Source organism: Aethalodelphis obliquidens, unplaced genomic scaffold, assembly GCF_003676395.1.
Source record: "Aethalodelphis obliquidens isolate GAN/ISIS:26980383/991018 unplaced genomic scaffold, ASM367639v1 scaffold4, whole genome shotgun sequence".
Lineage (NCBI taxonomy): Eukaryota > Metazoa > Chordata > Mammalia > Artiodactyla > Delphinidae > Aethalodelphis > Aethalodelphis obliquidens.
This window is the reverse complement of record NW_020837948.1, coordinates 49275906-49299015: the sequence shown is the minus strand read 5'-3', so window position 1 is coordinate 49299015 and position 23110 is coordinate 49275906. Positions and strand designations below refer to the sequence as shown.

The window sequence follows — 23110 nt, the reverse complement described above, 5'->3', positions numbered from 1 at the left end:
TAATGGGCAGGCCGTGCACGGACTAACGTAAGTGTTGGATTCAGACTTAAAACATGCCACCTCACTTGCCACTATACAGCCTGCTACTAGATGCAGTTTAATTGTCACTTGCCACTTACTATTAGGGTTTTGATATTAGTTTGCAAGCAACTGATTTATTATTGTCTCTGTGTAGTCAAACCTCTCTGCTAATGATAATCTGTATTTGCAGCCGCTCCCCAGCGCTAGCATCACTGTCTCAGCTCCACCTCAGATCATCAGGCATTAGATTCTCATAAGGAGCGGGCAACATAGATCGCTTGCGTGCGCAGTTCACAGTAGGGTTTGTGCTCCTATGAGAATCTAATGTCACTGCTGATCTGACAGGAGGTGGAACTCAGGTGGTAATGAGAGTGATAGGGAGCAGCTGTAAATACAGATGAAGCTTTGCTCCCTCACCTGCCTTTCACCTCCTGCTGTGTGACCCAGTTCCTAATAGGCCAGGGACTGCTACCGGTCTGTGGCCCAGGGGTTGTGGACCCCTGTAGGATAGTGTTTTCCTGGACCTTATTTTCTTTGATCTTTCCTAAATCTTTCTCAATTAAAGTACTATTTTAATCTTATTGGATATTTTAAAATATTTTAAGCTACTAAAACCTCGTTAGATGGGATATACAACCATAAATAATCATAATAAGTGGTCAATAAGATAGTTAATTTAGTACATTTTTAGAAATGTTTTTCGAAATTTAGAGCGAGACCTTCTAGTTGGAAAATACTACATAATAATACATGGATTTAGAGATATAAAGTATATTCGTGCTGTATGATGTTCTTGTATTAGCATAAACCATCAAAGGTGGTAAATGATATGACTACAGTTATTTATTCTGTATGGATACTAGGGGCTCAGAGAAAGATATAATTATTATTGCACATCCCTTATATAATAATTATATAGCATACATATATTACCTACTTAAAATATAATTTATGTTTTAAAGTGTAAATGTAAAACATATCAGAAAAATTCTTTTAGATTCTAACCTGGAAGAAAATGGACTCTTTTGAGTTTGTTGCCTTGGGAGTTTAATCAGGTCTTTCTAAATGAAACTATCATTTTTTCACCTCACTATAATTCAGAACTAATTAACACTTGAAAGGAAAGCTAATATGAAAATATTTTTAAAAATTATCAATGAAATTACTTTAATACCTCTGGGAAGAATAAATATTCATCAGTGATTTTTATTCATAAACAGATAACTTTACATAGAATCAAATGTTACTTTTATTTTCTCAATATGATTAAATATTAGAAAAATAAATGTTAAATATTAGAAAAATATTAGAAAAATAAGCGTAATTACGGTGGTGTTTTTTAAATGCACGTTAAAACTAAAGAAAAGAGTATTACTGTTATTTATATTGTTGTGGATTCAAAGAATTATTAATATGGAAAAACAGAAATACAACACAGCATATTCTGTTTCTGCTTTTTCATTCCTCTTTTATTGTAACCACTAATATATCAGTTCAGCTACTTGAAAATATTGTTATCATCCCTAGGGTACAAAGGAGTATAGGGTTTTCATTAATATATCAGAAATTGAGCACCTACTATGTACCTAGTATTGTTTAGCAAACACCGTAGAGGATGTAATTTCAATAAACAATTTGTATGCCCCCAAGGATTTAACTCTTTATTAGGAGAGATGAATCAAAGGAGTAACAAAAAGTGCTAAGGCAATGCAGTCAATGGAGAAATACATTATGGCTTGGCTCAGCGTAAATTTCACAGAGAAGGTAACATTATTATCTGCACCCCAGAATACAGTTAACATTTTTTGACATGCAGAGATGGAGGAAAGGACTATCCGGCACAAATATAGTCAAGAAAAAATACACGACAGAGGAAAGGAAAAGTTATATTGAGTGAGTGATAATATTTCCGGTTTGCAGTTGTGGTAGATGATAAATTAACAAACTAAGAAGGAAGAACCTGTAATAGTAAACTAAAACACAATACAACAAAAGAAACAGAAACATCACTATTTGAAAAATTTAAAGCAATTGAATGCACATATTCAGGCTTGGGTTTTTAAAAAATTATACTGTCAGAATAATATTAGCAATCACCCACTGAGTTCTTAGAATGGCTACTGTAGTTTTATGAGGATTTTTCACATGCATCAACATTTTAAGTTGAGGAAATCAATGGAATAGACCTCAAGTAATTGACTCAATTCAAGCAGCTAGTAAATGACTCGGCCAGGATTCAAATCAGGAATATGTCCAGAGTTTGAGTTCTGACCACTGTTATACAGCCTCCAGGTGTGGGAGAGGGTAGATTTTAATATGGTGTGAGAACAAACTGGAGGCTGCAAGGTCAGTTGAAAAGCCAATTTCAGAGTTCAGCCAAGAGAAATTGTTATCTGAAGCAGGTTAGAGGTCTTGGGATTCTAAAAGAAGAAATTTATCCAATATGGAGATAGGAACAGCAGAATGTGATGACTGAAAGGAATGTGAGATGTGAGGAGACTTAAGAATTTGTATCAGACAACACAAAATGCTACAAAGAATTTGAGTATAATGAGAATAAGGCCATTGAATTTTTTATAAAGTTGTCATTTGCTACCCTGAGAGTATTTTTCAGTAGACAAAGTCAAAACCAGATTGCAAGAGACTGAAAAGGGGTAAAGAAACAGCAGCAACAAAAATGGTTTATCTTTCAAATTACTGGGCAGTAATTAAAAGAAAGATAAAATAGTAATTTAAGATTAAAAATTATCTCTCCAAGGAGGACATACAGATGGCCAAGGGGCACATGAAAGGATGCTCAACATCACTAATTATTAGAGAAATGCAAATCAAAACTACAATGAGGTATCACCTCACACCAGTCAGAATAGCCATCATCAAAAAATTTACAAACAATAAATGCTGGAGAGGGTGTGGAGGAAAGGGAACCCTCTTGCACTGGTGGTGGGAATGTAAATTGATACAGCCACTATGAAGAACAGTATGGAGGTTCCTTAAAAAGCTAAAAATAGAACTACCATACGGCCCAGCAATACCACTACTGGGCATATACCCTGAGAAAACCATAATTCAAAAGGACACATGCACCCCAATGTTCATTGCAGCACTGTTTACAATAGCCAGGACATGGAAACAACCTAAATGTCCAATGGCAGATGAATGGATAAAGAAGATGTGGTATATATATATACAATGGAATATTACTCAGCCATAAAGAGGAACGAAATTGGGTCATTTGTAGAAATATGATGGACCTAGAGTCTGTCATATAGAGTGAAGCCAGAAAGAGAAAAGCAAATATTGTATATTAACGCATATATGTGGAATCTAGAAAAATGGTAGAGATCAACCTATTTGCAGGGCAGGAATAGAGGTGCAGATGTAGAGAAGGGACATGTGGACACAGTGGGGGAAGGAGAGGGTGGAACCAACTGGGAGATTAGGATTGACATATATACACTATCATGTGTAAAATAGATAGCAATATGCTATGAAGCACAGGAAGCTCAGTTCAGTGCTCTGTGACGACCTAGATGGGTGGGATGGGGGTGGGGTCAGGAAGGTCCAAGAGGGAGCGGATATAGGTATACATATAGCTGATTCACTTCATTGTACAGCAGAAACTAACACAACACTGTAAAACAATTATACTCCAATAAAAAAAAATTTTTTAAAAGATTAAACAATTGATAGAATTTTAGGTTAGAAGAGTTGTATCTGTGTGTGTGTGTGTGTTTTCAGGTTAGTGATTAGCAAGTCTTCATCCAACACAACAGGTATATCCTACAAGAGGGAACATATTCCAAAACTTAAAACTGATAATAGGGTTAGTATAAAAATTGTAACACTAATCAAGTTACTTTTCTAATCATTAATGACAGTAATTGTAATTTTTTTTCTTAGATGTCTTTGAAGTATTTGACACAAGCTATCACTTATCTGCAAAGAAGGGAAGGCAATTTAAAACAAGAAAATTCCCAGAAATTCTAAAAGTAAATGGTCGTGTTTAACTAATATAGTTTAAGGACTTCTTTTCAGTTTTAACTGCCTACATATAGAATCAAATTTCCTGTAGGTAAAATGGTTTCAAGTTTGAAAGATGAGATTAAAATGATGATAAATAAATGCATTGTAGTGATCTGTAAAATGCATAATTTTTTTCAGGAGTCTGTCACCTGAACAGGTATAAGCACCATGGATTTGGAGAACAAATACTGAAGTCAAGAAAAGATTCAGGAATGCCTATGGCAAGGTGAGATCCAGGGGATGTCTGGAAGGAATGGGAGTAAAAACACAGGCGAGAGACTAAGTCCTAGAAAAACTGCTGAATTCCTTTCTGTTGGTACAGGAGAGAAAAAGGAAAAAAAAAAAAACAACTCTACTGATATTTGTGATTTTCCCTAATGTATAAATTACTCTGCTGCTATTATTAAGCCATCTTCTTTTTTCAGTACTCCAAGCAAGAGCTGTTTGTCTCTGCCCATGGCAAGCACCATTCTTGTATAGCAGTATAGTGCAAGTAGCTATTGACTTAATATGGGGAATTAAATGATAATTGCCAAGTAATATGAGTATGATCTCATTCTTTCTGAGATTTGTGATTCTCATATTTCCATTCCATTGCTTGTGAAATAGAATATGTAGCATTTAACCTTTCTTTGTGTATCTGTTTCTTTATGTGTCAAAAGGTATAATGATACTTATCCTCACAAGGGTGTTTTAAAGATTAATTAGCTAAGTGCTTGGAAGATAGAAAGCTTTATAAATGCTAAATATTCATATTCATTGAAGTCTGTCTTAAAATAATAAAATCAAAGTAATTCCGGAGTAATTCATTAATAAAATGGAAAATATAGCAACATCTTTGCTCTTTATCATTCAAGAAGCTGATATCTTTACATTTTCTCCTTCCTCTGTCTACTCTCTCAGTATCTCCAACAGCTCCCTCCTCCCTATGTAAAGACGTGAGTAAATAGCTAAACTGCAATTCTTAATCTAAACTTCATCTAAGTGTCTTTGTTCTGCAGGTTTAAATCAAATAATTAATGTTACCTGAGGGTATTTAACTTAGCTGAATGATGCCATATTAAACACTTTAAGAACTCCATAACATAGAATTTTATCACATTAAAAGTAATTGAAAGTGATTAAGGTACCTGTAATGAATGTCATATTATAGCAGCAATATGTGAAACTTTCAAGGATAGTGGGAACAAATAAGGGAAAAATATTTTGCAATGTACTAGGGCATTAAAAATGACAACAACTCAAAAATATTATAAATAATAAGGGTTATAAAAAACAAAATATTTGTTTGATATCGACTGCATTTTATGGAATGTTGATAAAACATAATCTGGCAATACTAAATAACTAGTAGAATTCTTTGCATCATGGTGCTTTTTTCGTAGCCTGCCAAAAAGTAATGGGATTTAATTGCATTATTGAAATTGAGAAAGCTCTGATACCCTGCCTAGATTTATTTAGTTTTTTTTTTTTTTTTTTGATGCTGTGTAAGTGCAAAGCAAAATTTTGAAGGAGAAAAAAGTACATAGTAGTTAGCAGAGACTGATGTCTCAAATTACAAGTGAAAATTAACTTACACATTAACAATATTATCATTCTCTCAAATTACCTTTTCTGAGAAGCTTCAGCTTTATCGTGTGGTTTTGATGTTTGTTGTGTTTTAAATGGCATAAAAGAATAAAATGGTGTTCAGGGCTTCCCTGGTGGTGCAGTGGTTGAGAGTCCGTCTGCCGATGCAGGGGACACGGGTTCGTGCCCCGGACCAGGAAGATCCCACATGCTGTGGAGCGGCTGGGCCCGTGAGCCGCGGCCAGGGAGCCTGCGCGTCCGGAGCCTGTGTCCCGCAGCGGGAGAGGCCCACGTACCGCAAAAAAAAAAAAAAAAAAAAATGGGGGACAATATAAAGATTATGTATGTCTCTAAGGTTTGGAGAAGCAGTTTCTGTGTATGTTCAGAGTCAAGTTTTTCTATCACCTGGTTTTTAGTTAGGCTATATGAATGCCTATTTAGTCAAGATACCTATGATTCCAGAAGATTGTTCAGTTTTAATGAAACATAAGGTTAATTCGGCTGTTAACATATAGAATATCATGCACTTGTATGTTAAGTTGCTTGATTTTAATAACTTGTCAAGCACTTATATTTTGGGCATGTTTCCAAAATTTTATTTTATACTTTTTTTTTCTCTATCAGAAATCTCACTCAATCCCTTTATATGATTCCCAAATCTGTATCTTCACACAAAACATTTTCTCTGGGTCCTGGCCTACATTTCTATCTGTGTATTTTGATATTTTCATCAAGAAATACAATTAACACCTTGCAACAGTTGTGATTCTTTGTCTTTAAGCAACAGAAACTGAATCTGATAAAAGTAGCAAAAAGAAAAGAAAAAAAAAAGAATATTACTTCAAAGAATTGGAGCAAAATCCGAAGAAGCAGACTTTTGAAAGCACAGGAATCAAAGTAGTTTTAGAAAGTTGGTAGCAGGAATTAATGGGTAATATCTTTAGGGTTTGAGCATTAGAGTGGATTAGCCTTACCTATTTTTTCTTCTGGACTTTCCAACATGAGAGATGAATTCCCCAAAGAGAGAATTCCATTATAATCCTGGATCACAGACACACCCTTTGACTTAATAGGGGAGGGTAGGGCAAGGAGATACATAATTTCACCAAAATCAATGAAATGTGCTATCCAAAAATAATTGGCTAGCCAAAAATGTTGGCTAGTTAAAAAAACACAAAAAACAAAAACATTTTCCATCACGTAGTCTATATCAACATTTCAAAATCAAATCAGATTCTCTTATATGTTTGATATTGCACCTATGTCTGTATCCCTTAGCTTCCTTCATTCACCCGTACATGAAATTTTAACTTCAGAGTCAAGCTCACTAGTATATTTTCTTTCTAATTACTTCGATATTCTCAGTGAAGTATGACTAGGTGGGCTCAGTTCCTTATCATTCATCTCTTTGTCTATCTTTAATGCCAATAAAACATTGTATGTTATGATAATCTTGAAATACAACAGTGTATGTCCTCCAAATTTCATCTTGTATTTAAAAGATATTTTGATGATATCAGGTAATTTCTCTTCTATATGAATTTTAGGATAAATTTTTAAACTTCTACTAAAAATACTTCCTGAATTTTGATTTAAGTTGCTTTGAATCTATACATTATTTTGTAAAGAATTGACATCTTCAATATTGGATCATTTATCTATAATCATGGTAAATCTCTTTATTTAGAGCTTTAATTTTTCTCAACTATACTTTGTAGTTTTTAGTATTATGTGATGCACATCTTTTATGAGATTTACTGACAAATATCTCATTTAATTCTTTGTTAATGGTTTTTCAGTTTTAATTTTAATATCTGATTGTTAGTATATAAAAATACAGTTGATCTCTTTTCCTGAAAATTAGTTAAACTCACTTATAAATCCTGGAATTTTCTTTATGGACATTGTAGGATTTTCACATATATGATCATATCATCTTCAAATAAAAGAATTTTTACTTTTTTTTTAAATCTGGAAGCTACTATTCCTTATCTTGCCTTATAGTCATTAGACTTTCTAGTATGATGTTATATAGAAGTGATGAGTGCAGAAATAGGCATGTTGATCCTGATATTAAAGGAAAAACAGACTTTGATTCTTACACTTTAGAATGATATTCTTTGTATTTTTTTGGTAGATGCTGTTAATCAGGTTAAGAAAAAACTCTTACGTTTAATCTGATGTGGATGTTCAATGTAGTAAAATTTGTTTTTTCTGTGTTGATTATTCAAAATTTATTTGTTATAGTAAAACAACTTTGCATTCTTGGGGGAAAAAAGCCACTTGGTCATGATATTTTATATTTTTATGTATCATTGGTTAGCATACTTTTTAAAATGCATCTATGGACCTGAAGCATTTAAATTTATAGTTTTCTTTTTTTGGTAATGTCCTTTTACTTTACTATTGGTATCAAGCCAATGCCAGCCTCATAGAATTTATCAGGAAGTATATCTAGTCCTCAATTTTCTGGAATAAAATTTGGCCTGGAGTTTTCTTTGTGGAATAGTTTGTAAATAAAACATTGTTTGTTTTATAGATATAGGAACACTCAGGTTATTTCTTCTTAAGTGAGTTTTCGTAGTCTATGTTTTTCAAAGAAATTGTCAGTTTCATCTAGTGTCTAGTTTATTGACTTGATTATTCATAATATCCCCTTATTTTCCTTTTGATATCTAGAAAATCTGTGATGTTGTAACCTCCCTCATTTCTACTATTGCTAATTTGACTATTCTCTTTTTTTCTTGATCAGTCTGGCTAAAGTTTTTATTAATCTTTCTGATTTGCTTAAAGAATCTGCTTTTGGTTCTATTCTCTTTCTCTATTCTTTGTCTCCTTTCTATTTCACTGATTTCCACTCCAATCTTTATCATTTCCTTTCTTTTGCTTACTTCTGGTTTAATTTGCCCATCATTTCCTAGATTCTTAATGTGAAATCTGGGATGTTTGATTTGAGAACTTTCTTTTTTTCAAATATAGGAAGATAGTGTTATATCTCCCTAGATACATGCATCCCAATGTTCATTGCAGCACTATTTACAATAACCAGGACATGGAAGCAACCTAAATGTCCAATGACAGAGGAATGGATAAAGAAGATGTGGTACATATATACAATGGAGTATTACTCAGCCATAAAAAGGAATGGAATAATGTCATTTGCAGCAACATGGATGGACCTAGAGATTGTCATACTGAGTGAAGTAAGTCAGACAGAGAAAGACAAATATCATATGATATGGCTTATATGTGGAATTTTAAAATAGGGTATAAATGAACGTACCCACAAAACAGAAATAGAGTTAAGAATGTAGAAAACAAACATATGGTTACCAGGGGGTCAGGGGGAGGGATAAGTTGGGAGATTTGGGATTGACATATACACACTACTATATATAAAATAGACAACTAATAAGGACCTACTGTATAGCACAGGGAACTCTACTCAACACTCTGTAAAGACCTGTATGGGAAAAGAATCTAAAAGAGTGGATATACGTATATGTATAATTGATTCACTTTGTTGTATACCCGAAACTAACACAACATCGTAAATCAACTACACTTATAAAATTTTTTTTAAAAGTAGTGCTTTAGTTGGATCTCCCGAATTTTAATATGTTGAGATTTCATTTTTGTTCAGTTCAAAATACTTTCTAATTTAATTTTTTATTTCTTTTTAGATACGATGGTTATTTGAGTGTTTGATATATTGTTTCCAAGCATTTTGAAATTCCCAGATATATTTCTATTACTGATTTAAAGTTTGATTTTATTATAATCACAGAACATGTTTTATATGAAATTATTTTAGATTCATTGAAACTTGTTTTAAAGCCCAGAATATAAACTGTCTTGGTGTGTGTGCTATGGTCACCTGTAAAAAATGTGTACTCTGCTATTACTGGGTAGACTCTTATTTAAATGTCAATTGGGTTAATTTTGTTAGTAGTTTTGTTCAACATTATGCATATTCACTGATTTTGTTTACTTGTTTGATTAACTGTGGAATAAGGGACATTGAAATCTCTAACTGTAATTGTGGATTTGTCTATTTCTCCTTCAAGTTTTATCTTTATTTCCTTCACATATTTAGAACATGTGTTATTATATGCATAAATATTTGGGATGCTAAAAAACGATGACTGCTATGATATATTAATACATTTACTTCTTTATTAAAAGTATCCTTTTAAAATTTTCTAATAATATTCTTTTCTTTGAAATCTACTGACATTAATGTAGCCACTCTATCTTTGGAACAGTGTTATAATGGTATATCATTTTATATCCCTTTATTTTAACCTAGTTGTGTTTTTATATTTAAGTGGATTTCTACAAGCAAATATATGCCAATAAAATGGACAACTTGGCAGAAATGGACAAATTCTTAGAAATGCACAACATTCTGAGACTGAACCAGGAAGAAATAGAAAATATGAACAGACCAATACAAGCACTGATATTGAAACTGTGATTAAAAATCTTCCAACAAACAAAAGCCCAGGACCAGATGGCTTCACAGGCAAATTGTATCAAACATTTAGAGAAGACCTAAAACCTAACCTATCAAACTCTTCCAAAATGTAGCAGAGGGAGGAATACTCCCAAACTCATTCTACGAGGCCACCATCACCCTGATACCAAAATCAGACAAAGATGAGGCCAATATCACTGATGAAAATAGATGCAATAATCCTCAACACAATACTAGCAAGCAGAATCCAACAGCACAGTAAAAGGATCATACACCATGATCAAGTGGGGTTTATCCCAGGAATGCAAGGATTCTTCAATATACAAAAATCATTCAAGGTGATACACCATTTTAACAATTGAAGGAGAAAAACCATATGATCATCTCAATAGATGCAGAGAAAGCTTTTGACAAAATTCAACACGCATTTATGATAAAAACCCTGCAGAAAGTAGGCATAGAGGGAAATTTCCTCAACATAATAAAGGCCATATATGAGAAACCCACAGCCAACATCATCCTCAATGGTGAAACACTGAAACCATTTCCACTAAGATCAGGACAAGATCAAGATAAGGTTGCCCACTCTCACCACTCTTATTCAACATAGTTATGGAAGTTTTAGCCACAGCAATCAGAGAAGAAAAAGAAATAAAAGGAATCCAAATTGTAAAAGAAGAAGTAAAGCTGTCACTGTTTGCAGATGACATGATCCTATACATAGAGAATCTTAAAGATGCGACCAGAAAACTACTAGAGTTAATCAATGAATTTGGTAAAGTAGCAGGATGTGAAATTAATGCACAGAAATCTCTTGCATTTCTATACACTAATGATGAAAAATCTGAAAGTGAAATTAAGAAAAAACTCCCAGTTACCATTGCAACAAAAAAAATAAAATACCTAGGAATAAACCTACCTAAGAAGATAAAAGACCTGTATGCAGAAACTGATAAGACACTGATGGGGATAACCTGGTGGCGCAGTGGTTGAGAGTCCACCTGCCGATGCAGGAGACACGGGTTCATGCCCCGGTCTGGGAAGATCCCACATGCCGCGGAGTGGCTACGGCCATGAGCCATTGCCGCTGAGCCTGCACTCCGCAATGGGAGAGGCCACAACAGTAAGAGGACCATGCTCCAAAAAACAACAACAACAACAAAAAAAACTGATGAAAGAAATTAAAGATGATACAAATACATGGAGAGATATACCATGTTCTTGGATTGGAAGAATCAACATTATGAAAATGACTCTACTACCCAAAGCAATCTACAGATTCAATGCAATCCCTATCAAACTACCACTGGCATTTTTCACAGAACTAGAACAAAAAATTTCACAATTTGTATGGAAACACAAAAGACCGTGAATAGCCAAAGCAACCTTGAGAAAGAAAAACGGAGCTGGAGGAATCACACTCCCTGACTTCAGAATATAATACAAAGCTACAGTAATCAAGACAGTATGTTACTGGCACAAAAACAGAAATATAGATCAATGGAACATGATAGAAAGCCCAGAGATAAACCCACGCACATATGGTCACCTTATCTTTGATAAAGGAGGCAAGAATATGCAGTGGAGAAAATATAGCCTCTTCAATAAGTGGTGCTGGGAAAACTGGACAGGTACATATAAAAGTATGAAATTAGAACACTCCTTAACACCATACACAAAAATAAACTCAAAACATGTTAAAGACCTAAATGTAAGGCCAGACACTATCAAAGTCTTAGAGGAAAACATAGGCAGAACACTCTATGACATAAATCACAGCAAGATCCTTTTGGTCCCACCTCTTAGAGAAATAGAAATAAAAACAAAAATAAACAAAAATGGATCTAATGAAACTTAAAAGTTTTTGCACAGCAAAGGAAACCATAAACAAGGCAAAAAGACAACCCTCAAAATGGGAGAAAATACTTGCAAATGAAGCAACTGAGAAAGGATTAATCTCCAAAATTTATAAGCAGCTTATGCAGCTCAATATCAAGAAAACAAACAACCCAATCCAAAAATGGGCAGAAGACCTAGACAGACATTTCTCCAAAGAAGATATACAGATTGCCAACAAACACATGAAAGAATGCTCAACATCATTAATCATTAGAGAAATGCAAATCAAAACTACAATGAGATATCATCTCACACCAGTCAGAATGGCCATCACCAAAAAATCTACAAACAATAAATGCTGCAGACGGTGTGGAGAAAAGGGAACACTCTTGCACTGTTGGTGGGAATGTAAATTGATACAGCCACTATGGAGAACAGTATGGAGGTTCCTTAGAAAACTATAAATAGAACTACCATGTGACCCAGCAATCCCACTACAGGCATATACCCTGAGAAAACCATAATTCAAAAAGAGTCATGTACCAAAATGTTCATTGCAGCTCTATTTAGAGTAGCCAGGACATGGAAGCAACCTAAGTGTCCATCATTGGATGAATGGATAAAGAAGATGTGGCACATATATACAATGGAATATTACTCAGTCATAAAAAGAAACGAAGTTGAGTTATTTGTAGTGAGGTGGATGGACCTAGAGTCTGTCATACAGAGTGAAGGAAGTCAGAAAGAGAAAATCAAATACTGTATGCTAACACATATATATGGAATCTAAAAAAAAAATGAAATGGTCCTGAAGAACCTAGGGGCAAGATGGGACTAGAGACACAGACCTACTAGAGAATGGACTTGAGAATATGGGGAGGGGGAAGGGTAAGCTGTGACAAAGCGAGAGAGTGGCATGGACATATATACACTACCAAACGTAAAATAGATAGCTAGTGGGAAGCAGCTGCATAGCACAGGGAGATCAGCTCGGTGCTCTGTGACCACCTAGAGGGGTGGCGTAGGGAGGGTGGGAGGGAGGACGAGGCAAGAGGAAAGAGATATGGGAACATATGTATATGTATAACTGATTCACTTTGTTATAAAGCAGAAACTAACACACCATTGTAAAGCAATTATACTCCAATAAAGATGTTAAAAAAATAAATTTTAAAAAAGAAAGAAAAGAATATGACTCACATAACTAAACTGCTGGAATCTAAAGAAAGTGTGCATAGATTCTTCCTTTGTTATTTTACCTGCAAAATTCCAACCCTGGCATGCAGCAGATGAAAGAGGCATTCAATATATAGTATATGAAATTGCCAGTTATTGAAGTCACGCTAAAATATTGAGGTCCATTTTCAGATTTACAACCTACTTGAGTTTCTCAGTAGTTTTTCCTTTTTTTTTTTTTTTGATGTATCCAATGTTGTTATTTTCTCTTTAGCTATACAAACAGAAATCTAAATATACTCAGATTTGTCATTGCTCCAGAGACTAAATGATTAGATGGAACTTATTTCTCCTTCTCATGAATTATTCTTATATTCTTATAAGATCAAGTTGAAATACACAAGTCCTAATTTTATTCCCTGTAGCAAGCAAAGATATCTCCTTTGTCCTTACTCATGGAATTCTGCAACCCTTAACTTACACCAAGAAAAGAAAGAAAAGGTAATCTTTTGAAATGTTCTCCAGGTTATTTTCTGTCCTCATGAGGGTATATTATCCATGTGGTATAAACCTCTAAAATTTTATTATGGTACCTCTGAAGAGCCCCCCTCCTCCTTCCCCTCAGCCACTCCCCCACTACTCTTACTTTCTTCTCATTGGTTATTGCAACTTGAAGTCTTATTAGTTTGGTTGCAAACAGATGGAAGTGTAGAAAAGATATGGGGAAAGCATACTCTTCTTGTGTCACAGTTCTGTCTCTTAGGGAGAATGAGAGTTGTTCCATTATCTTGTTGGTCCTGACTTAAGGATTCTAATTCAGACAACAGTAGGGGTTGGTAAGGTAGAGCATCATGTTTACCTCTTCAGTCAGAGTTTCTTCCTTTTTGAAAAGTTGAGGTACTCATAGAATGAAGCTCAGATTAATTTTTACTTCAGGTCACTCCATTTTCATTTAATGAAGTGACATGCCTCCCTTAACAGGTTTTAACACCATTTATGTACCATCTCCAAATAAACAGATCCTATTTGTGGAATCATTAGCATTAGAAGGATCTCTGATCAATCTATGTAACTCTACCATGAACACAAAGATCAACTGCTATTTAACCTAGGTAGGGAGACTCTGCATTCATTTTGACTTTATTTGCTTTAAAACTATATATTTCAAAGTACGATACGATGCTATTATGAGTTAAAAATTTTTTTTTCTTACTGCAAATCAATAAAATATGTAGAGTCTACACTTTCTCCAGCCTGCAGTTTGCTTATTTATAAAATGAAAGACTTAAAAAATGCCCTCTAGGGATATTTCCAGGTCTAAAATACTGTAATGTTAATTACAAATCTTAGCATTTTTACCGTATATGATCTTAAGAAGAAAAAAGTTTCTGATCCTTTCTTTAAATGCATTAAGATCAAAATATATATTTTACTAATATACAATATTATATTTGCATTTTTCTGTATTAATTCCACCACATTTAAAGCATGTTTTAAAATTCACTATATGACTTAAAACTAGATCTCTGTATAAATTGGATTATTCTCATGGGCCTCACTAGAAAAAAATGAATTAAAAATTAACATTTTATAACATTACTAATGCACATGTATCATTTAAGGCAGAGTGCCAAAGTAGGTTGTTTTCACTACAAAATACCCCATTAATATATAAACATCAAAATGTAGTTTATAAAATTATTTGTGTACTGAACCCTTAATCCAAGGGGAAAAAAGTCATTTTGTTATCCTATCAGTTCTTTTAATTTAAAACATTTATTTCAACTTCGATGTTTCAGTACATATCTACTGTATTAGTTCCCTATGACTGCTGTAATAAATTAACAAAAACTTGATGGCTTAAAGCAAAAGACATTGGTTCTCTTTATGATTTTGGAGACCAGAGTCAAAAACGAATCTTATGGGGCTAAAATCAAGGTGCTAGCAGGGTTGTTCTCCCTACATAAGGTATAGGAGAGAATTCATTCCTTGACTCTTCCAGCTCCTGGCGACTGTAGGCATTCTTATTCAGTCCAATATCTGCCTCTGTGGTCACTTGGCTTTTCTTCTATCTCAAATCTCCCTCTGGCCCCTCTTATAAGGACACTTGTGATTGCATTTAGGGTCCACCTGGATAACTGAGGATAATCTACACATCTCAAGATCCTTAACGTTATTCATCTGCAAAGTCTTTTTTTTTTTTCCATATCAGCTAACATTTTAGGGATTAGGACTTGGGAAGGTTTTTTTCAGCATACCACATTTACTTTCCTAGAAATCAGAGTTTATTTTCATCAAACTCACACTGATTTACAATCCACCTAAGAATGACTCTGGACCTCCCAGACAATCATCCTCTAGTTACACATGAGCCTGAGCTGTTATAAACTGAGTGTTGACAATTTGGCATATTTTTGGTCACTGTATTATATGGAGTACATATCCTTCAGATAAAGAATTGAGCTCAATTTCCCCTGTGGCTTAAAGTATTGCTTTAGATTATAAACTCAATGGGAAGAAATGCAGAATAATAGGGCTTTTCTAGGAGTGATTGCTTCAGTGTGAGGTACAGGATGACATGCCATACATGTATTTTTATTCTGATTTCATGGAAAATGAACCACCCATGCCTCTTTGAAAATAAACAGGTGTCATATACAACAAAGCTGTCCGATTATGAAACACTTACCCACACTTGTAAATTGCTTGGAGGGTAGGGTAAACTTTTGTCAGATCTTGAAACAGGAAGAAAATGTCAGAGCAGACGATAGTAGAATATGGGGGGGAAAAAAAGGAAAGAATTAGAATTACCAGGCTGAAAAATATAAAGAACAAAAATTTAACTTTGAAATTTCCATCCAGTGGTTTATTAAGAAGCCATGTGAATCCTTGCTATACTAAGGCTACTGTGAACTTTTAGCAATTCTTAGTTGACAGAAAGGTGGGTCCATACACAGAGTTACATTTTAATAGAACTAGTGCGGCTTGTTCTGAAATATGGTAGAGTGAGGGAGAGGAAGAAACAGAGGGAGAGGGAGAGAGAAGAGAGGAAAAACAGGGAAAAGAGAAATTAGAGCAGAGTTTACTTGTCTTAGATTTATTTACATCTAACAAGACCACTTAGAGTAAATGATATTTATAAACATAAGATCCCTAAATATACACAAAAAGGTAAATGTGGGTATTTTCCATAAGGCTCCTTCTCAGAGAGGCCTTTCTTTTCCTGACCACCTTATCAACATTTCTAACCACATTTCTCAACATTTTAAATTCTCATTTTCTAATTTATTTTTAAATTTTTGCAATAATCACTATATAACATTCAAACTATATGACTTAGTTATCTTATTTATTACTGTCTCTCACAATTGAATGCTAGCTCCAAAAAGGCAGTGTCACTACTGAAAATTGTCCACTACATACAGTATTCCACCTGCCAAGAATAGTATACCCTAAGAAGTAGAGATATATAGATTTCTAAATGAATAAATAGCTTGGCTATTTAATTAACACTTCAATGAAGTGTTAATTAACACACAATGAAGTGTTAATTAACACACAATGTGTGTTAATTAACACACAATGAAGAATTTATTTTCTAATTAATTGTTGAAATGTGTGTTTTTGTATAAACCAGCAATCCCCAAGCTTTTTGGCACCAGGGACCAGCTTTATGGAGGTCAATTTTTCCATGGACCGGGGTGGGGGTGGTGTGGGAGTGTGGTGTTGGTTTGGGGATGATTCAAGCACATTACATTTATTGTGCACTTTATATCTATTATTATTACATTGTAATATATAATGAAATAATTACACAACTCACCATAATGCGGAATCAGTGGGAGCCCTGAGCTTGTTTTCACTTGCCACTCACTGATAGAGTTTTGATATTTGTCTGCAAGCAATTGATTTATTATGATCTCTGTTCAGTCAACCCTCCCTGCTAATGATAATCTGTATTTGTAGCTTCTCCCCAGTGCTAGCATCACTGACTCAGCTCCACTTCAGATCATCAGGTATTAAATTCTCATAAGGAACATGCAACCCAGATCCCCTGCATGCGCAGTTCACAGTAGGGTTCATGCTCCTACGAGAATCTAATGCCACTCCTGATCTGACAGGAGGTGGAGCTCAGGCAGTAATGTGAGTGATGGGGAACAGCTGTAAATACAGATGAAGCTTCGCTAGCTCGCCCTCTGCTCACCTCCTGCGGTGCAGCTCAGTTCCTAACAGGTCATGGACCACTACCAGTCTGTAGCATGGAGGTTGGGGACCCCTGGTATAAACTATCTCTCAAACTGGTCTTTAAAATACAATGAACTTCATTAAAAAGCAAGTAAGTATGATTGGATTATACAATATTATTTCACTTTTAACATAGTCAGGAAATTGAAGACTAAATGCATACTAACCACTCAATAGAAAAGCACCTAAGCCTAAGTTTGAACAAAAGGCATCTTCCTATTATATATGTTATATCATAATATTTCTAAGATAAGAGGAATACTTTCTTATTTTTTTAATTGAAGTTGGTTGATTTACAATGTTGTGCTAGTTTCAGGTAACAAAGTGATTCCATTATACATATATATATATATATATATATATATATATATATATATATATTCTTTTTCAGATTCTTTTCCCTTATAGGTTATTACAAAATAGTGAGTATAGTCCCTTGTGTTATATAGTAGGTCCTTGTCAGTTACATATTTTATAAATAGTAGTGTGTATATGTTAATCCCAAATTCCTTATTTATCCCTCTTCCACCTTTCCCCCTTGGTAACCATAGTTTGTTTTCTATGTCTATGGGTCTATTTCTGTTTTGTATATAGGTTCATTCATACCTTTTTTTTTCTTTTCTAGATTCCACATATAAGCAGCATCATATGATATTAGTCTTTCTCTGGCTTACTTCACTTAGTATGATAATCTCTAGGTCTATCCATGTTGCTGCAAATGGCATTATTTCATTCTTTTTTTATGGCTGGGTAATATCCCATTGTGTGTATATATATATATATATATATATATACCACATCTTCTTTATCCATTCTTCTGTCAATGAACATTTAGGTTGCTTCCATGTCTTGGCTATGGTAAATAGTGCTGCAGTGAAATTTGGGGGGGCATGTATCTTTTCAAATTATGTATTTTTCTAGATATATGTCCAGGAGTGGGACTGAAAGATCACATGGTAGCTCTATTTTTCGTTCTTTGAGGAACCTCCATACTATTCTCCATAGTGGCTGTACCAATTTACATTCCCACCAATAGTGTAGGAGGGTTCCTTTTTCTCCACACCCTCTCCAGTACTTATTATTTATAGACTTTTTGATGATGGCCATTCAGACTGGTATAGTTTTGATTTGCATTTCTCTAATAATTAGTGATGTTGAGCCTCTTTTCATGTGCTTTCTTATTTTAAATCCTAGTGTCTTGTTCAGTGCATATCATGTAGTAGGTGTTTAATATATATTTGTAAAAAAAATTGAAACATCTTGATAAGATATAATTCATATACCATTCGATTCACCCATCTCATGTATACAATCTAAAGATTTTTAGTATTTGATAGAGTTGTAAATTATCACCACAATCAATTTGTACATTTCATCATTCCCCAAATAAACCCTGTACCCTTTAGCATAACCCCACAACCCCTCTAGCCCTAGTAAAACTGAATCTACTTTTTGGTCTATAGATTTGTCTATTCTGGACAAGTCATAAATTGAATCATATAATATGTGACTTTTTGTTTCTGGCTTCCTTAATGTAGCATGATGTTCTCAAGGTTTACCTTGCTGTAGCATGTATTATTATTTAATTCCTCTTTATTGCCAAATAATATTCCATTGTGTTCTTCCATTCCTCCATTGATAGGCATTTGGGATATTTCTACATTTTGGCTATTATTAATAATGTTGCTATAAACATTGGTGTGCAAGTTTATGTGTGAACATGGTTTCAATAATTTTGGGTATAAGCCTAGCAGTAGAATTATTGGATCATGGTAAGTATATGTTTATCTTTTCCATAAACTGCCACAATATTTTCCAAAGTAACTGTGCCATTTTTCAATCCGACTAGTAATGTATGAAAGTCCCAATTTCTCCATATTCTTGCCACTTAACTGTTCTCTGTCTTTTTCGTATAGCTATCCTAATGTGAAATGATATCTCATTGTGGATTTGATTTGCATTTCCCTTTATGGCTGAAGATATTTGAATGTCTTTTCATAGTCTTTCTTTTCTAAAGGTTACTAATCAACTGATTTTATTTTAATTTTTCCAGTTTCACTGAGGTATAGTTGACATATAACTTTGTATTAGTTTAAGACGTACAACATAATGATCTGATATTTGAATATATGGCAAAATGATAACCACAATAAGTTTGGTTAACATCAATCACCTCACATAGTTACAATTATTTGTCTTGTGATGAGAACTTAACTATAGTTAACTATAGTGCTATATACCACATCCCAGAACTTATTTATATTATAACTGGAAGTTTGTACCTTTTGACCACCTTTACCCACTTCCCCCATCCCTCCACTCCCCACTTTTGGCAACTACCAATCTGTTCTCTGTTTCCATGAGTTCAGGTTTTTTTAGACTCCACATATAAATGAGATCATATGGTATCTGTCTTTCTTTCTCTGACATTTCACTTAGCATAATTCCCCTTTTATGTTCTTATTGGTAATTTACTGATTATTCTAGAGAAATGTCTATTGATCTTTTGCCCATTTATTAATTTGTTAATTGTCCTTTTATTATTGAGTTGTAAGAGTTCTTTTTATATTCTAGATACAACTCCCCTGTCAGATATGTGATTGACAAATAATTATCCTATTCTGTGGGGTGTACTTTAATATCTTGATGGTGTCCTTCAAAGTTATGTGGTGTTTTAATTTTGATGAAATCCAATGTATTTTTTTTTTTGTTACATGTGCTTTTGGTTTTATATCTAAGAAGCCATTGGCTAATCCAAGGTCAGAAAAATATATGCTTGTTTTCCCCTAAGCATTTTCTAGTTTAGTTCTTACATTTAGGTCTTTGATCTATTTTGAGTTAAATATTTGTATATGGCGTGAGGCAGGCAGCGGTACAACTCTATTCTCTGAATGCAAAAATCCGGTCATTCTGGCCAAATTTGTTAAAAAGACCCCTCTTTCTGTATTGAATTGCCTTGGCGCTCTCATTGAAAATCAAATAATGTATGACAGTACCACAATATCTTGATTATGGTAACTTTGTAGTAAATTCTGAAATCAGGAAGTATGAATACCTGAAATTTGTTTTTATCTTTCAAATTGTTTTGGCTATTATGAGTCTCTTGAATTTCCATATGAATTTTAGGATCACATTTTCAATTTCTGCAAAAATTGCCAACTGTGATTTTGATAAATATTGCATTGAATCTTAAGATCAAATGGGGGGTTATTGCCATCTGAACAAATTTAAGTTTTCTGATTAATAACAACTGAATGTCTCCCTATTTTCTTGTAGTTTTCAGAATATGTATGACTTTTACATTTCTTCTGTTAATTTATTCCCAAGTATTTATTTTCCTTTTACTCTTGTTGATGCTATTATAAATGGAATTGTCTTTTTCAATTTCATATTTTCCATCACAAGTATATAGAAATACAATTAATTTTGTATATTGATCATGTATCTTGCAAACTTACTAAACTCACTTATTAATTCCAAGAGGATTTAGTGGATTCCTAAGATTTTCTAACTATAAGATTATATTATCTGCAAATAGACAGTTTTACTTCTTCCTTACTAACATGGATGCTTTCTATTTCTTTTTTTTCCTTACATAATTGTCCTAATTGGAAGTATCTTCAATACAGTGTTGAATACAAGAGATGAGAATGGACATTTTTCCTTGTTCCTGCTATTACAGCAAAAGCATTCAATTGGTAACCATTAAGTATGATGTTGGCTCTGGGCTTTTCACAGACACATTTTCACTCTGTTGATTATGTCATTTGGTGGTATAGTCCAATTTGTCTATTTTTACTTTTGTTGCCTGGGCTTTTGGTGTCATATCTAGGAAATCCTTTCCAAATTCAATATCATGAAGTTTTCCCCCTATTTTCTTCTAAGAGTTTTATAATTTTAAATTATAAAATTTAGGTTTTTGACTTAAATTTTGTATAAAATAAAGGTTCAATTTCATTCATTGTCCTGTAAGCAAGCTGGAGTGAGGACAGCTGGATGGACAACAGTTTTGGTGTGCCATGCCTGAGGTAAAGCCACTACTCTATCAGTGCGGAATTAGTGGAAGAACGAAAACCCCTAATCTTTTGATCATACTCTCTAGGAATTTAGGCTTTGAAACTGGATCTGAGGAGCAGAGCACATGTGTATGAAATGCTGGCAACCTGCAATTCTCAGGGTGATAATATACCTCTCAACTTTAAGTTAGAGAAAGAGGACGTCTTACATGTTTGGTTACACCTTCTTGGATTGGATTTTCTAGTATTCTGAGTTGAGAATGAGAGAGGAGGTGTGAACTGTGTTTCAAATGATACAGACTCTTGCTATTCCTTTATGTTTTAGATTTCCTTCAATAAATGTTTATATATTTGTTGTATACACTTATGGAAATATCTGGAGACCTTAACTTTTTAAAATAATTTTAACCAATTATACTTCTTTCACTGAAGAACAGAGCTCTTCATGTTACCATTCAAATGTATACATACTTGTTAAATTGTTTAAATAAAAATCCTTATCATTTAAACAGTGTTTCTATAAAGCTAATTATTAATACACTTTCTTTAATAAAATATTAGATTCTTTATTGCTATTTTGTCCTAAAGAAAACATATATTACTGGACTTGCTGTACCTTCTCATTTTGGGGATGTAAACACATTAAATTTAACTTCTGTGGGTTTCAATGCTGAACCACATAGCTAAAGATATGTTGAAAAATTGCATTTATGTTATAAAGATATATAGTACTACTAATTATCAAAGTTATATTGAAGAGCATTTATAGGGCTGTTTCATACCAGCACCCCTTTAAAAGTAAATTGATAACAATCATTTTACATGAAAATCAATATAAATTACATAAAACAGTAATAAAAATGAATAAGCAATATATTAATTTTATAAGTATGTATGGCAACATTTCCACATGTGTCTCATCTACCTCACTTATGGACCTGAAATTAACCATCCATACTTGCAGAACCAACATTAGGCAGTTAAGAAAAGTATGGGCTCTGGAGTCAGACCTTTGTTTTAAGTCTGGCCTTTTTTTTTTTTTTTTAATTGACTTACAATATTGCATTAATTTCAGGTATATAGTATAGTAATTTCTTTTGCAGATTATATTCCATCATAGGTTATTACAAGATATTGGATAACATTCCCTGTGCTATACAGTTAAAATATGGAATGCTTCACAAATTTACGTTATCCTTGCTTAAGGGCCATGCTAATCTTATCTGTATTTTTCCAATTTTAGTATATGTGCTGCTGAAGTGAGCACAGTCTGGCTTATTTGATCTAATTAATTTAATTATGTTTAAATCTAGGTTAATTTTGGTTTGAATAACTTCTCAATGACTCAGTTTTAATATCTACAAAATGCAAGTAATAGCACTAACTCTGTGCTTTTCTGATGATTAAATTACTTAAGTATATATAACACCTAGAATGTGCTTAATATTTTTAAGTGCTTAATAAATGGAAGTCATTTTTGTTGTTATAATTATTAGCTATTTAAAAATAACCCTCTACCATTGGTTGGGTTTAAACCTACCATTACTGCTTTCCCATTAGAGTATTGAGCAAAGGCTAATAGGTCTAGCAATGAATTAATACAGTACTAGTTTTGATGTGCAGCTTATCACTTGCCAGCTATATGATTGTAGGAAATTTACCTAATCACTGTGAATCTTGATTTTATCAGTTTTTAAAAATTTTATCGTCTTTGAAAGAAAGATTAGAGTTTGGTTAAGTA

The 23110-nt window shown here is 33.5% G+C and overlaps 1 non-coding gene across 1 annotated transcript; it reads right to left on the bottom strand.

The window, feature by feature from the left end:
- Nucleotides 1-22531: 22531 nt before the first annotated feature.
- LOC113617745 (U6 spliceosomal RNA) lies at nt 22532-22636 on the bottom strand. Its single transcript, XR_003431755.1, has one exon. It is a non-coding gene; the product is annotated as a U6 spliceosomal RNA (small nuclear RNA).
- Between the last annotated feature and the right edge of the window lie 474 nt (nt 22637-23110).